The 16,130-nt window shown below is 51.1% G+C and overlaps 1 protein-coding gene across 7 annotated transcripts in view; it reads left to right on the top strand.

Annotated features, from left to right (window-relative positions):
* BCL9L (BCL9 like) overlaps nt 1–16,130 on the top strand; it is a 61,698-nt gene that overhangs the window by 15,876 nt on the left and 29,692 nt on the right. For 5 of the 7 annotated variants that reach the window (XM_053963340.1, XM_053963339.1, XM_053963344.1 and 2 more), the window contains one exon: nt 5,351–5,503. The exons of the other annotated variants lie outside the window; for them this stretch is intronic. The gene's annotated coding sequence lies outside the window, so the exon portion shown is untranslated. The remainder of the gene's footprint in view (nt 1–5,350; nt 5,504–16,130) is intronic. 7 annotated transcript variants of the gene reach the window in all.

Below are 16,130 nucleotides of genomic sequence, written 5' to 3'. Positions count from 1 at the left end.
GTTCCAGGCTCACTCCAACCCGTGAGCTGTGGACTTCGCTCATACTGGCCTGGAGTTTCTGAGGTCCAAGCTCAAATCAGCCTTTGAGTTTTTTATCAAGTTGTCAACCCAGTTGGCATCATGTCCTCCATACTTGCTGTTCTGGGGAGAAAAAAACTTTGCTTTTTCTTCTCTTCCCTGCTGTTCACTCCTGCTGAACACTGTGAGTGCTTTCCCTTCTGTCAGTGCTTGCTGTATGGAGGGATGTGGAAAGGAGGGATAGCTGGAGAGGAAGCTCTTGGTTCCCTCCATAAGGAGCATCAGGGTCCCAACCAGTGGCTGTTTCTTACTTCTGTAGAGACCTTGCTCTTTGTTACTCTCCAGCTTGTTTCAGGGTCCCAGAATAGGTCCTGGGATTGTTTTCTGTCTCTTTCAGCCCCATCTCTTGTCAGTACAGTGTCCAGTTCAGAATTGGCATCAGAACAGCCCTTGCTTCCTTGCCCTGTCTCAGGTGATTGCATCAGGCTTTGCTGCTGCTAGGAGGGAAAGTTCTTAGTGGTCAAAGCACTTGAGGATGTGTCTGTGTTCCTCGGATATCCAGATGTGCTGCTGTAATGGGTTTTAATCTGCTCAGGTCTGGTAATTTCCTGGAGATGGCACAGGCTGGCTTCCAGCACTTAATTCCTTAGGGCTCCATCCAGTTTTAAATACCCTACCCGACAGATCGCTCAAGTTGGTCTCTTCTGGGAGAATAAGTCCCATGTGGAAAAGCACAAGTTTGCTGTTCCTGTCTGAGAATGCATCAGCAGTCTGTTCCACCTGTGAGCCTGCTCCTGACCTTTTGTTGCTGCCTCCTCCCAGGGTTGTCTGCTGTCCCCCAACAACCTTAGCCAGGCAGAAGCCTAGAGCTTGCTCTGGCAATGTAATTTTCCTTGTACTGTTGCTCTTTTGGCTGAGACCCAGGATCGTGCCAGTGCCCTGGACTGGGGGTTGGGGAGGGGCGTGGGGGGTGGGAAAGGGCACATGGGAGACTTGAGCTGTGTTTGACTACTTTTGACATTTTCAACAGGAGATGTGATATGTAGATACATGGATATATAATATAATGCAGGGTAGAGATATCATAGAGATATGATGTACAGATGCAGCAATATTTTGTCAGTGTTATTTAAGCTGTATCAGCGAAGCGCAAGGAGGATTGCCAGCACGACTCTTCTGGAAAATCAGAATCTAATGCAGGTCAGGACTTGGTGTCAGTCAGCTATCCTTTCCTCCCAGGAAGATTTTGACTGGCAAATACATTCTCTGGTGATCTCATGTGTGGTCCTGTGTTTCCAGAGGGTGGTGGGTGCTATGGATTCTGACTTTATGTAGTTGATCTCCATGAGATTTAGTTACCCTATGAGGTTTCTCATAGTGCTGAAGCTGTGGAAAAATACACCTGTCTTGGAGCAAGGGGCCTAGGAAGTGTTGTGAGTGCTTTGCTTCTCAGTTGTGCATCTTCAGCAACTCTGTGTGGTGCAGATTGTGAGGGTGGCCACAGTGATATTCCTCAGTTCTTCTTTACTTCTGTTTTGAAGTTGTGTGCTGATTTCCAATGGGCCAATCTTTGCCACTTTGGTTTGGCTTCCTTTCTTCATCGCCTCTGGCAGCCCTGAGTGGAAGGTACCCAGGAACTGTTACTGGAGATTGGTGGGCATGGTTTCTGTTGCTGTATTTTGCACTTCATCAGCCTCTCCTGGGGAGGCAGCACCAGCCAAATCACATGGCATGGAGGAAAGGCACCCTTCCTTCTTCTATGGTGCCTGTTGCAGGTCGTCTGCTTAGCACGGGACCCTTTCCTGGGAACAGGGAACTGTTTTTGTTTTCTTCCTTCCTGATCTTCTGTGAAACTCAAAGGTGGATCAGGTGATGGATTTGTTCTAATTGGGACCAGTTCATTATGGCATTTGCAGTTGCCACAGGGTTATACTCAGCAGGAGACAGGAAGCAGTTAGTGTCACTGCTACTTGCTTCTGATTTAAGAGAAAGCCACGCTTTGGAGAGGCAGCTTGTCACAGGTCCTGCTCACTCCCTGTATCCTTGGCCAGCAGTTCAGCACTTGTTGGTCCCCAGGGCAGCCTGGGCCATGGCATGGCAGGAAGACGGAGCATGGGTTGTCTTAGCATGTAGCATCTGAAGCCTGTACTTAACCTTGAAAATGGGTGTGCTGCTGTTGGGCATCCTGACTGGCTCCAAGTCCTGCTTGCTTGGGCCCAGACCTGCTGCTGCCCCTCTTCCAAGGCATGGGATGGGCCATCTAAGACAATATGACTTTGAAATAAACGGAGTTGCCTTGATGCCAGCTACAACCCTGCACTGGAGAAACCAGTGTGAGGATAATGGGCTGCAGTGCCCTGAAGAGAGAAACGGGAACCTGTTCTGCTCTTGCTGAGTGTGTGTCCGTGCTGGGCACAGTCAGTGCAATGAAGCCCGCTTCCTGCTTGCTCAGCTCTTTATGATGAGGTGGTCTGGTTCTTTGACACCTACTGGTGTCTGGGCACAGGTGGCTTCCCTGTATCCCGGTATCCTTGCTGAATTGTCAGATGGGTACATCGGGCTGTGGTTTCCAGCCCCTTTTCCACTTCCTGTGATGGAGGGCAGTGTCTTCACCTGGCATCAATCATCCTGCTGCATCTTTCTGGGCAGCTCCAGGCAGAGGAACATGCAAGCTATGCCTGGGCATCTTTGGGAGACAGGACTTCTCCAATGCAGGCAGCTTGTCTGACAGCTTCAGCTGGAGCCACTAGAGAAAACAGTACTTGGATGCTGGGTTTTTCTTCCCCCAAAGAGTTGGAGCTTTGTTTGGGTGTTGGTTTTTTCATCTGCGACTCAGGATGCCTGGAATCCCAGCTGGGTTATAATGGGGTAATAGCCTCAAGATGGCTTTAGGACTGTGCTATGCACTGTGCCCAGAGGTGGGGCGTCACCCTGTTTGGTGATGAGCGCTGTTGGAGCCAAGTCCTGGGCCAGAAGCCAGGTTTGTGATCCATGCCAGAGAGGGCGAGACTTGGAAAGCAAAGCAGAGCTCCTCCTGAGTGAGAGATGGACTGAAATACTGAGCAAAACCACAGAGTGCTCCTTGTTCCTGCCTATGCCTACTTGTCTTCTTTCTTCCCAAAGTATGTGGGAGGCCACAGGATGGATCTGCTAGGGAGCAGGAGGGCTGTGCTCCTCAGGCACGTCTGTACCATTGTGCCTCTTCAGGGTGCTAGTTGGGTTGGTTTTTTGCAGTTTTATTTTGTTGTGGTTTTTTTTCCCATTTTAACCCTGCCTCTGGTATTGCTGGATCTTCCCCATCCTTGCTGCTATTGGTTTAACAGCCACCTCCTTGCAAGGTGTGCTGTCCAGAGCCATGCTGTGTTCAGTTGCACTGCTCTTTCTGTCACAGGTCAGCTGAGCAGCTTACTTTTTCCTTGCTCAGCTCCTACTCCTGTGGTTGAGAAGAGGAAATGGGTCAGGATATGGTTTGTGTAGAAGATGCAGTGTGGCACTGACTGTTTACAGATTCTGTGCTTCTCAAAATGTAAGCACAGGAAATGCCAGGCTCTGCTGGGGTTTGTGTGAGCAGCGTGGCTCCTGCATGCTGGGTGTCTCGCAGCCTCTGGCCGCAGCAATCTTCTGCCCTGTCACAGGACAGAAGAGGTTTTAAACACTCTGCAGAAACAAGTGCTTGCTTTTTTTTTTACCTCCAAAATAGAGACTGGCAGGAAAAGTGAAAAGATGTGACTTAATCAAAGACAGGAAGGGAATATGTGGCAGAGCTAGGGACAGAAGCCAGGATTCCCAGTTCCTGCTCATCACTCCTACTCTCTTGCCTCTCTGGGTCTCAGCCTCCTATTCAACACATAAGCAGGGCTTTTCTATTCTTCTGAGAAGATGGAGGTCAGGAGCTCCTCTCTTGAAGTATCTTCAATGCCCTGTGCATCTTTGAGGTTTCTAGTAAGATTTGCCCTGCTGAAATTAGAAATCTATGACTCGTGTGATTACAGTGGAGTTGCAAACTCTGTTCTTAACTACCAAGTGGAGCTTCTGGTACTCTGAGGAGCACTGTGGTCCTTTGTTCACCCTGCAAAGAAGTACTCTCCAAAAACGATGTGCCTTTGTTTGAAGGGCCATACCCAACTTTCTCTTAAGGTTTTATGTTAGGAGTCTTGTTTCTCTCTGCTTGCAGTGTATCCCGTGCTGAAGTTTGTTTCATGAACGGTCTTCCTTGACTTGCCACCCAAGGTGGGGTACCTGTCTGATCAGTCTGCATTAGTTACCTGGTTCTGCAGGCAGGGACTCTGAAGCATTGCAGTCTTCCTAATAGAAAGTAAAATCTTAATACACTCTTTGGAAGAAAGAGCCTGCTAAGTAGCTGTGTATCAGCTGAATAGCTGTACTCTCCTTCTGATGGGCAGGGGCTCCAGCAGTGGGTACAATGATTTGTTGCTTTGTTCTGTTGCCATGCTGGGCTTCAGGCCTCTGGAAAGGCTGCAGTTGGGAAAGGATGGCTTATAAAAGGCAAGAGTACCAACAGCCCACACTGTAGGTCTCCCTGCTCAGGGTGGGGAGGAACTGGATGGGTAGCTCTGAAGGGTAGTAACTGAGCAGAAGGGCTGCATCTCTGGTCAACTCTTCTCAACATCAAGCTGGCCAAGGCTGTGGAAATCCCTGCAGCACTGGAGTTTTCACCACTTCCTTGGCAGGATTTATTCCAGCACTGATCTGTAGCAGAGGATTGGGCCAGACAGGGCCTGAACGGAGCAGGTCCGGCCACAGGCGAGCCTCAAGCGTGGCAGTTAAGCTGGGCTGAAAGCTGCCTGTGTCCTGCCTCTGTGCAGCCTTGTTTGAACTTTCCTCTGGCAAGGAGCAAAAGGAGTCGGGGAGACCTAGGGCTAGTCCAAGCAAGTTTCCTCTCCCCAGATGCAACGAGGGGCGGGTAGGGGCGATAGAAGCAGCTCAAGACTGTCCTCCCAGAGCAAAGCAGTTTGGAGGGGCTTTGGTCATGACAGCTTTTGAGCAAATGTTTCTTTCCCTCTGGTGTTCCCTGCCTCTTGGGCAGGGAGGGGGAAGTGAAACTGTGGTTCAGACCGAGTCCTCTGGATGGCAAGAAAATTGCTGAGTAGCTGGTTTCCAGGTTGCCGAGGTTCTAGCCAGGGCCCGGTGTGGCTGCCAGAAGCAACAGGCTTGGAATTTCCTCCGCCTGGTGCCAGCTCCACTTGGGCTGGCCGCAGCACCTCTGCTGGGGTTGGAGCTCTGCAGTTGGGGCACTCCCAGAGCAGGGGTTACACTGGAGCTGGAGCTGCCCCCCTCATTCTCACAGCCTGGTTTCTATTTTCTTTTCCAGGGTCCAAGATGTTTTGAATTACGCAGCCTGCGCCTCCCGCGGGGCTCCTTGAGCAGCCGCCTAACGAGCTGAGCTCCTGACAAACTTTGCTCTGGCTTTAGCTATGCTTGGAAAATTTTACAGCCTTTTCAGAAAAAGGAAATGCCAGGAAAGGTCTGTCTCTTCTTACTTTTATGAGGGGGTCCCAGTTGAGAGAGGGTGAGATGAGTTTGGAAAAGAAGACAGGAAGGATTTTGTATATGGTAGTATATACACTTTCTAGTGAGCAGGGTGAGTGGACTCGGTGCATCTTCCTGTAGTGGGCACAGTGGGGGCGAGACCTGCAGGGCACTTGGCAGATGCACCACGGACACAGGAATCAGTGACTCCTTTGCTGCCGGGAGATGGTGGTCTGTGTCTTCCCTCCAGCTGCCAGCATAGTCACTGGCTGTTTAATCTTTGCTAATTATGCTTTTTCTGAATGGTGGTGGTTTAATTTCTACTGTGGTCGCAGGCCATGTGGACATGCTGCGTGTTGGTCCCCAAGGCTCGGGGGAAGGATTGCCACCAGGTGCTGTGCTGGTGGTTTCCTTATCAGGGGACAGCATGTGCCCAGGCAGGGTACTGTGGGCATAGGGCAAAGAATGCAGGTGCTGCCAGCACAGTGTTTGACCCAAGAGGGATAGTCTAGTGTAAGTTCCCCCTTTGGATGAGAAACTGGGACCCAAAATAAATGGTGACTTACCTGCCTTCCCTTTGTAAGATGGTGCTGAGAAGGGAGCAAGGAGCCCTCTGTTTTGGATAAACTCCCCCTTGGCGCAGTGCTGGAAGTCTGCCCTTGGATTTGTCTGTATCCCTTCAGGAGAGCCCACCAGTGATGTCATGGATCTCCCAACAAGTATTTCTGTCCGGAGAGACACTAAGGGTACAGGCTGCTTCTTGCCATGCACCTTGCATGTCCTCACAGTGTCCCAGATCCCTTTGCAATGGTGAAAACACGTGTGGAGACTGGGATGGGGGTTTTGGTTGGAGCCTGTAAGAACTCAGCAGCCTGGGGAGTTGTGGAACTTCTCCAATGGGAGGGATCAAGGTTTCTGTGTGATCTGTGGGCATCAGCTGCTGCCAGTCGTTGTGGATGAGCATCAGACATGGGCAGTGATGGCTCTGGGTAGAAGGAGCCTCACACTGGTCCTGCTTTGAGGGCATTGCCTGTTATACTTGTCAGGAGTGTGTCTCTGGATAGCTATTTGATTTGGCAGCCTGTGCAGGCCTGGCAGCCCTAAGAGTGGGTTGCAGGCACCAGAATTTCCCCTACTCTCCCTTTTTTCATTGCTCTACCCATCCCCTGCTTTCTGCTATTTTGGGTAGGAGAAAAAGCATCTTGTCATGGCTGTGTCCCCTCCTCCACCTGGGAAATGAGTGATGTATCCCCTTTCCTTTCTCGGGACTCATGTGCAGAAGCTGAGATTACATTTGACAGGAGAGGCCAAGCACCTTCACTCTGCTGCTGGGAATTATGAGAGTGGCCCTTCTGTTGGCTTCTCACAGTGATGAGCTTCTCTTACCCCAGATCGTACTCAGAGCTCAAAACGTGTGGGAAGCTGCTGGGGAGACTATTGAAAAAATAGTTAAATACTTTATTTTTATTTATTTCTGTGATGCCATCTGCACATATATGGTCTAGAATGGCTGAATTTGATGTTTTTTGTACCCTTTAGTTTCCTGATTTTCAGTGGGGAATCCTGTTTCATGTGAGCTTGACACTAGGAAAGAAAAGACCAAGCCCTGCTTGTCCTCTTTGCCGTTAGAACAGCACAAACCCAAAGGAAGCACAGATAAGTGCAGGGGCATGGCTGTGCTTCAGTCTGTGGCATCTCTCCTTCCAAAATATTTCTACAGGTCAGGGGTTTATTAATGATCTGCCTAGACTGCCCATCTCCATTGGAGAATTCAATGTGAGTTTTTGCTTCTCATTCTCTTAAAAAAAAAAAAAAAAAAAAAAAAAAAAAAAAAAAAAAGAAAATAAAAGCCTTTCAAAACCCAAACCTGTTTTTGCTCTTTAAAAGTCAGTTTCATGAGTCGAAATTGTAAACATCTTGTTGATAAAAGAACAGTTACTTTGCCTAAAGCAGAGCTTCAGCAAAGAAGTGTCCAGCCATTTCCAAATTTTTTTATATAATTTTAGCCCTGATGTGTTATTTTAGTGAGAAGAGTGATTTTTCCACCTGCTTGTGTGGTCAGGACCTTACCTCTAAGCAACTGCTTCTCACCCCACCTTGTGATTTCAGAATATTCAGAGACTCAGCTACTGGTGGCAAATGTTTATAATTTAGTTTATTATGCTTTTTAATCAAAAGTAATTTCACAAAGTCCTAGTCTGATTAAAATGTATTCCTTATATTAGTAGGGTTTAGTCATCCTTTTTTTCCACCATAGTTTAAGGGCCCCAGGCATTTTTCTGATGCTGTTGGAATAACAGGCTGCCATTGATAAGTCCTTTCCACAGAATTCCCAGTAGCCCTTGGAGGGGCCCATGAAGATCCACAGTGGGTTTAACACCAGAGGAGCGAACAAATCATCCTGGGATTTCTGTTTCTGAGGCTGATGCTGGCAGTGCCATTTTCCAAGCTCTTTCATTGGAAAGGGACGATGTTGACACTGCTCAGGGCTGCTGATTCCTGTGTGGGTGATGACATTTGTATTCATCTCACTGCAACCAGATGGAGAAGTTAATTGCTTTGCCCAGCCTCTGGTTGAAACAAGACTGCAGAAGAGGGTAACTGTGGCTAGTGGTTAGTTAGTTGGAAGGGGAGAAACAAGAGGTGACCATATCCAAGAGTAATGCCATGTTTTGGCATTGTCCTTCCTCCAAGGCCTGGTCCTGAGCATATTGGATAGCTGCTCTTTCACTGTTTGATCTGTGGCTGTTTCTGTCTGTGGGTGGTCCAGTGGCTGGGGCTGTAGTGGCTGTTTGCAGTGCTTTTGGAAAAGCTACCAGGGGTATGCAAAGAATTGATCTTTCTTGGAAACTGATAGGAGAATCCCAGTAGCAAACACTCCAAGAAGTCAGGCTCTTACTTCTCTTGCTACCTCCTTGCCTCCCCACTGGGCACAGATACTAATGTGCCCGTACTTGGACTTGGATTGTGTGCAAGTGGCTCAGCATCAGGGGAGAGCCCAGCAGTGCTTCTGTCAGCATGACATGATGATGATCAGGGAAGGGATGAGGCAAAGCTGGGACCTGGCTCAAGAACATGTGCCATCCAGGCTCTCTTTTCCACACAAGGTGTGTGTCTGTGGGGTCCTCCCTGCTCTGGTGAGCCACGGCTAATGGCTGACCCTGGGCTCGGAAAGGAGTAGGAAAGTGGGGGAGTTGGGATTGTAGCACTGAAACAGTGAGGAATCTGTGCATTGCCCTTGGCCAGTAGACTAGTCTAATGCCTTGTCAGATTTGCATATCAATTAATTTTTATTTTAAGAGGACTCAAGTGGACCCAAGTGCCAGACTGCATCTCAATATGCTGTAGGAAGAACCCAGGAACTGCTTGATTTGATCTGAACAAGCCTGTGGATGGTATCACTTAATGAGCCAAAGATACTCCTCTGGGTGAAGTCAGTTCCTCTCAGTCTGAAACGGGTAAATGCCAATTTTTCTGGGGGTCTTCAGGTCCCATTGAATAGCCTAGGCAGCAATTGAGTGAGAGTCTTATAGTCCTAGGATCCTCTCTGATGGTAGGATGGTTTGCCTGGGATTTGCCACTGCCCTCGGGGGTCCCAGTGCCAAGGGACCAATTTTCCAAGGTGCTGCTTCCCATCATCGTATGACTTGTCAGACCCAGTGCTGCGTGGCTGACCACATCTCGGGTTCAGGACACCGTGGGAGAGGGGTAGTTGCAAGGTAGCTTCTGGCTGTAGAGCTCCTCTGGTCAGCCTCACTGCTGTGGGATGGGGAGAAAGCCAACCTTCCCTGCCCAGAGGCAGGAAATGAGAACCACGTGGGCTGACTTGGAGCCTCACAGGCAACTCATGCTTGCAACAAAAGCAGTGTGGCTGGGATTGGGCTCACTGGCTGACTGCCACGGCGCTGGTGGCCTTGTTCAGTGTCCTCTGTTTGCAAAGAGGGGGTGGGCAAAAGGGGTGTCCCCTTTTGGCTCCAGTGCTCAAAGCGGGGGGCTGCAGCCAGAGCTGGTCTCTCTTCCTCTTTCTGCTGTGCATCCACCCTTAGGCACTTGTCTGGGCTCTCACTGTGAGTGTCCAGCTGTTGCATATGCCAGGAGTAAAGGCAGCTCATGGGCTGTGGCACGCTGCCTTCGCCCAGGGCCCCGTAGACAGACTTGGCCCCAGCACAACAGCTGTGCTGGGGTTTGCAGCTGCCACTGCTTCCAGGACAAGAAGGGTCTTGCAGTTTCATGACAGGCATTTTTCCTCCTGCATTTGAGGTCTCCCAGCAGTCATTCTGAAGTCTTTCTCTAACCCCAGCTGATGTGCCAGGACTCCCACTTCCCATCGCTGAAGTAGTGGTTATTGGAGGGAAAAGCAACATAAGCTTTCTGGGTGGACCCTGTCGTGTTTGTCCTGTTCCATTGCAGCGCAGCAGCAGAGGCACCAGCCGCTGCCTTCCTCCCCTCGCTGGGCTGGAGCGCTGCAGGCTCTCGGCAAATGCTGTCTGCGGACATCTGCTGCCTCCTCCCCCACTGCCTCCTGGCAAGCGGCAGCAGCTTCCCAGCAAACAGCCTGCTCTTTGCAGCACTCCCCGCACCCGACCAAGGCTCCCTTCTGCTCTTACAGACACCTTCGCAGGACCTTGAAATGGTGGTTTCCCTGGTGCTGGCTTGGCTCCAAGCAGCCTTCTGCTTCGTAAGACCATAGCTGAAAAAAATGAGGGTGCCTGATGGAGGAGAAAGGCTTAAGATTCAAACAGGCAGCCCTGTCTTTGGCAGGGCTCCAGCCAGCGCATGAGACCTGAGGCAGGCATGGAGTTTGGGGCAAAAAGCTTGGAGCTGTTTGACTGGAGCAGATGTGGGTAGGTCAGCTGTGAACTGCAGCCCTGGTGCCCGGGTGCCTGGCTTGAGTATGTCACATGCAGCAAAGGGAGGCAAAGCTCACTATTGCAGGTATTCATGCAGTCCCTTCCAGGAGACAGGAGCTTTTGTTTCTTTCTGCTCTGGCCAAGTAGTGGGATGATGTGCTCCTTGGATGTAGATGGCCACAGGGCTGTGGGTTTCTGTCTCCAGAGGGTAACCTCCAGGCTTGATAGTCCTGCCATTTTGGCAGTAGGAAGCCCCTGGAAAAGTGGCATTTTTATGGGTTTAGTCTCTCAGTGCCGCTGCTCCCATCTGCGGGTATCAGCGTTTGGCACCAGAAGGTGTGGCAGTAACCTTTACCCCAAGCCCAGGCAGTCCCCTAAGCCACAGTTGCCAAGATGCTCTGGCTGCATCTGGCATGCTTCTAGCCTGAGGACTTCTCTGGAGAGCTGGGAAGAAGAGCTGGGAGGGATGGAGCAGAAGGATTTAATGAAGTGGGCATGAGAAGTGTAGTAAACTCCTTTCTCCTGGAACCAGTGAAGCAGTAGCTGGGAGTGTGAAGGCAATGCCTGTCTGTGATCTCAGGGCATGCCCAGAAGGAGGGCTGAGGAATGTGGATTAGTCAGAAGGGATGGTAGAGGATGAAGGAGGGTTCTGCAGCTTTGACTGTAAAGGCAGTTTCGGAAGAAGGAGCTGGAGGGATTGCAAGTGGGACATGAAAACGGGAGCTTGGAAAGATGGGATAAACATAGCTAGTAGGGAAATTTGCCATTTTTTACCTGGATCAGAAAGGTGTGAGCACAATTTGAACTGATTTAGACAAGAAGGCACAACTCTGTTTTTGGAGGGAGAAGGGATCATCTTCATGTTACCATCTTTGCAGTGGAGGAGTGCAGAGGCACAGCCAGATCCTCCCTGGTAGCTTGGAGGAAGCTTGGTGTTATGTGGAGAAGTATTGCTTGGCACACAGTTGACAGTATGTTCTGGCCCCCCTGTTTGCTTAGTAAGACTGTGGACCGTGACAGCACCTGGTGTCAGAAGTAGTAGTGCGAGAGCTGTGTGGATGCCATGTAAATGCTGCTGGAGGAGCCTGCAAAATCATCTGAATGCCTGTGATGGATGTGGCATAGAGATGGGAGCTGTGGGACAGAGTGTCTGGCTGACAGGAGCAATGAGGCCAGGGGCTGCATGGCAGGCAGGGCCAAGGTGCACCTCTTGGCACACTTCTGGGTGCCAGTCTGTTGGCAGCTGGGCTCAGTGCTGCTGCACAGAAGGAAAGAGCCTGGAGCAGATCCAGCAGCCAGACCCAAGCTGAGTGCTTGGGTGTGCTGTCTGCCTGGGCAGTAGCCACAGGCCCCTTCTCCTTGTTGGTGTGGCGCTGAGCACAAAGGAAATGAAGCAAGGGAAGGATGAGGTGTGTGTTTGAGAGGGAGATGAGAGATGCCACTGAGAAACAGACCTGAGCTCTCTTCTTTTTGTGCTGGCAAATACTCAGTTGGGTGGGGGCAGAGGGCTGGGTTGCAGGCCAGAAACACTCACACACATCCCTGAGAAGGGAAGATGAAATGCTGCAGGAAGCCATGCTCTGGCCTGCATAGGTGATCCAGAGCTGCTGCAACTCAGGGGTGACATGGCAAAGTCATGCTTCCCCCAGACATCTAGACCCTGTCCCAGAGCCTAGGAGGAGACAGCTAAGGAGGTTAGAGGGCTCTGGCAGGCAGCCTTTAAGCCCCCACTGGGATTTGAATAGGGGTGTCAGCAGCAGCTGGAGGCAAGGACTGGTAGGTTCTGGTGTTTACCCAATGCTGAGAAAAAGCAGAAGGTGCCATGTGGAGGCCAATTGTTGCCTCCCTCAGGAGACCAGTGAGGGAGTGCAGGGGAAGGCAGCTGGGCACAATGTTATCCTGAGAAGAAAGCACTGATAATTGGAGGCAGAGGGAGCACCGGGGCCCAGGAGATTGCTGGGGGTGACATCCTTCCTTTGAGGAGGGAAGGAGTGCCAAGAGTCCAGCAGGACCCTTCACATGGGAGCACTCTCTCCTGTGAGTGCCTTGGTTAGTGCCCCTGGTTGTGACTTTGTGCCCAAAAGCTTCCCAGAAGGAAGTGGCATGGCAGGTGTAGGTCATGGACTGCAGGGACTGGTGCTGGGCTCAAGGAGAGCAGTACCTGGCTCTTCTTCCTTCTCTGGTGGTGCTGGGTACATTCCTATGGGTTATAATTCCCTCCATGCCAAGGCTGGTGCAAGATTTTACCCCAAGTGCTCAGCTGTCACTCTTCTGGGGTCTTGGTTTTCCTCTGCAAGGAGTCCAACTCCTGGATTGGATTCGCAGGTAGGACTCTGTCTCTAGTGAGTCAGGAGCACGCTGAGCCAGCACACAGGGAGCTAAGCACAGGCCCTGGGCAACACTGAAGCACCAGCTGGCCCTTCTGGGAGACCAGTGGCCTCCCTAGCCCAGACTCGTTTGGGGTGGCCCCAGTGGGCCTTCAGCAGCTGTCTTCTTTGCACTGGAGGGATGGAGCCAGGAGAGGGGGAAGGGAGAAATCACCCTGCAAAGGGTTAATAGTAGCTCCAGCCTGCTGCTCAAAGCCCAGGCCCTGCTGCAGGAGTGGTGTTGAGCAGCCTGCTCCAGTTGGCATCTGTCCCAGAATGCTTTGGAAAAGCACTGGCCTCTGACCCCCAGTACAAACTGAGCCCAGCACGTGGGAGGGAGAAATTACTCCCAGACCTTCAGGCTCCAGGGTTTACAAGCTGCCTGCAATAAAGCAGCCATTTTTTTCCAGCAGTTATTAAATCTCCCCTTTTAGCTCACTGCAAACCTCTGCCTGTTGTTCCCCTACCCTGTCCCTAGCCCCACACTGTGCTTTTCCTCCTCAAGCCCAAAACACCTCTATAAAGTGAGGCAGGCCTTCCTGGGGGAGGCTGAAGGCTGGGGAGAGCTCCAGCCACTGGTTCATGAACAATGCCCCTCACCCTGTACTGGCGGGTCCCATCCAGTCTGGCTGCTGTACTTGTGTCTGTCTGCCTGCTTTCTGCATGAGCCAGTGCAGGCAGCAGCAGCCTTCCCAGGTGCCTTGCTGCAGCAATCTCTGGGGAATCTTGTACCTGCTTCCCCCACTTGCAGGGTGCACATCTGCACCCCTCTTCTGAGCCCCCATGGGGCCAGTGGGCCTCTGCTGATGGACCACACTTCAGTATTGTCTTACTGTCCATGCTGGAGACTGGGAACCAAAGAGCAAAAGTTTTCTTCTTGGCCTTGCTGATGGCTGGGGTAGCTATGGACAGGGCCTTGGTTTTTCCTTGCCTCAGTTCTGCTATCTTGAAATGGGAATAGGAGCAGGGATTGCACTTACCTGTCATCAGGTCCTTAGGTAACTTACTCTGTCTGCACTCCCTGCAGTGAGCGATAGATTAATTGCCAGGGAGGCTAGCCAGTTTCTATGGGAGATCACTGCGTGGGAGGCTCATGAGGCTTCCTTCACCAGCTAGTGTTTGTAATGACTGCTGCAGCTGGAAAGTGCCAAGAACTGCTTATTCACATAGGATTTTGTGACCATCCAGTTGTGTGGAAGTGCCGAGTTGGCATGGAGCAGTGAGCACTGCCTGTCTGGTGCTGTGCTGAACATGCCAGCGTGTTGAGCTGCTGCAAAGGGTGTGGGGAGCACGTGTTTTTGTTTGTACAGTACTTTGGGAACAGAACACTCTTAAAAGTGGCTACCATGCCATGGGCACTGTGGGATCCAGATAAATAAAATGGGAGCTGGTATTTCAAAACAACCTCTTCCCTGCTCCTCCCACCTCCTGTGCACATTCCTCTGGCGAGAAGCAGGGGAAGGTGAGGAGGTGCCCACAGAATGCAGCCGTAGCCCATAGCCCGAGAGCAGCTGCAGCAGCAGGCAGCCTAGACTCTACAGCCCTCTCTCTTCCCAGCAGATGTAGGACACATTGAATAGAGCAGGTCACCTTAGCCTTGGCCGTGCCACCCATCAGGCATGGGCCTGTGGACCCACACCAAAGTGCCTAGCCCTTGCAGTGGCTGGAGGACACCAGCTCTGAGGGTCGCCCTGGAGCCTTAGGCTTTCACTGCACTTCTTTTTCAGACCCAGTGATGAGACCCAGGAGAAAAGTGCCTTAGTGGGAGTCTCACACTGCACTGGCACTGGCAGACCTGTGCTGTGCCTTGCTCTGTGCTGCACCCCTGGGTACAATGAGGCAGGGAAGCCATTTTCCTAAACATATATTGGGCTAGTCTAGGATTTTCTCGAAACACAAGAAAAAAGCACATTCATCCGAACCCCCTTCTCTCTCTGAGGCTTGGTTTTGTTTTTAAATCTATATGGCAAGCGACCAAACTGGCTGAGTCAGTCAGCTGGCTGGCCACCAGAAGTAAAAATGTGGTTTTGTCCCCTCCCTTGTTCCACCCCCCCCCCCCGGATTTTTTTTCTCCTTCACTTAGCGACAGTTTCATGTATTTACAACAAACCTCTTTCTGCCTCCTTCTCTCTTGGGGCTGGGACAAATGGAAGCTGGTTTTTATTTTCAGAATCAGCCTAGGGAGAGAAGGTACAGGAGGGTGGCCTGGCTTTGCCTTCTTGCTTCTGCTCACAGCGATGCTGCCTGGGAGGAGAGGGAGCTCCCTGCTGCGTTCAGGCCTTTGCAGGCTGATGGCAGCATCTGCTGTGGTACAGGCAATTAGATAGAGAGGTGAAGTGCCTTGCCCAAGGCCATGCAGGCCAGGCCTGGGAGGATGGGAGCTAAGAGTCAAGTCTCCTTTGGACCCTGACACCCAGAAGCTATGCTGGCCATGGGCTGGCTTTCAGGGGGCAGGAAGCTATGTGAGGTTCCTGAGTGTTTTCCTGGCTGCTGTTGGTGTAGGGATGGTCTGGTTGAAATGTGCCCTGAAGCCGTCTCTTCCACTGGGAAGATGGGAGCCAATAATGCTCCTGTGTGAGCAGCCAACATCTTGTAGAGGGGCAAGATGCTCTTTTGCCAAGGGGGAGCCAGGGGTGTTGGGCTGCTCTCTGGTGGCAGTCTGCATGGGCAGCTGGCCAGGTTTTGAGCACCTCGTGCTGTTGGGCTGCTCACGATGTATCCTGAGAATGGGAGCACAAGGGGTGGTTTTCTTGCTGTGGCCTGTGGTTTGGCCATCAACATCTTTAATTCCTGAGCATCCAAATTCTGTAGCCCCATATGTGGGCAGCCTTGTTACCCATTCTCAGGGTGGAGAGGAGATGGTGCAGGGGGGTGAAGCAGGTGTGATCTGAGTACTTGCTCTGCTCCTTCCCTCCTTCCTTGTGGCAAGCCTTAGTTCCAGCCTGAACTGCGTGACAGATCGTGACAAGTCATGGAATCTCAGTGTGTGTCCCAGCTTACAGCGCATCACTGGATGCCGGAGCATGTGGCACCCCACAGAAATAAAAATTAGCTGTAAATAAAGGAGGCTCCTCCAGCAAGAAGTTTTCAGATGCAGATAGTCCAGTTGGCTTCAGAGACAGATTTTCTTAATTTCTATGTTGATTTTTGTTATTTCAAATGCATACAATGCAGCAAATTTCCAGTCTGACTGGCTTCTGTGTACTTCAGCAAGGGGCTGCATGAGAGTAAGCAGCTGGCTGCCTGCTGTGAGCCTCGCAGTAGCTGAGGATACCCACATTGGTCTGAACTAGTTTGCTTCTTCCTCTGTCATACATCACAACTTAATCATGGGACATACTTGCAAGGCAGCAAAAGTGGGAAAGGGGAGAAACTGATATACACTTTTTTATTTTAGCAAGGATGT

Source organism: Vidua chalybeata, chromosome 23 (genome assembly GCF_026979565.1).
Source record: "Vidua chalybeata isolate OUT-0048 chromosome 23, bVidCha1 merged haplotype, whole genome shotgun sequence".
Classification (NCBI taxonomy): domain Eukaryota; kingdom Metazoa; phylum Chordata; class Aves; order Passeriformes; family Viduidae; genus Vidua; species Vidua chalybeata.
This window is presented reverse-complemented; position numbering and strand designations above follow the sequence as displayed.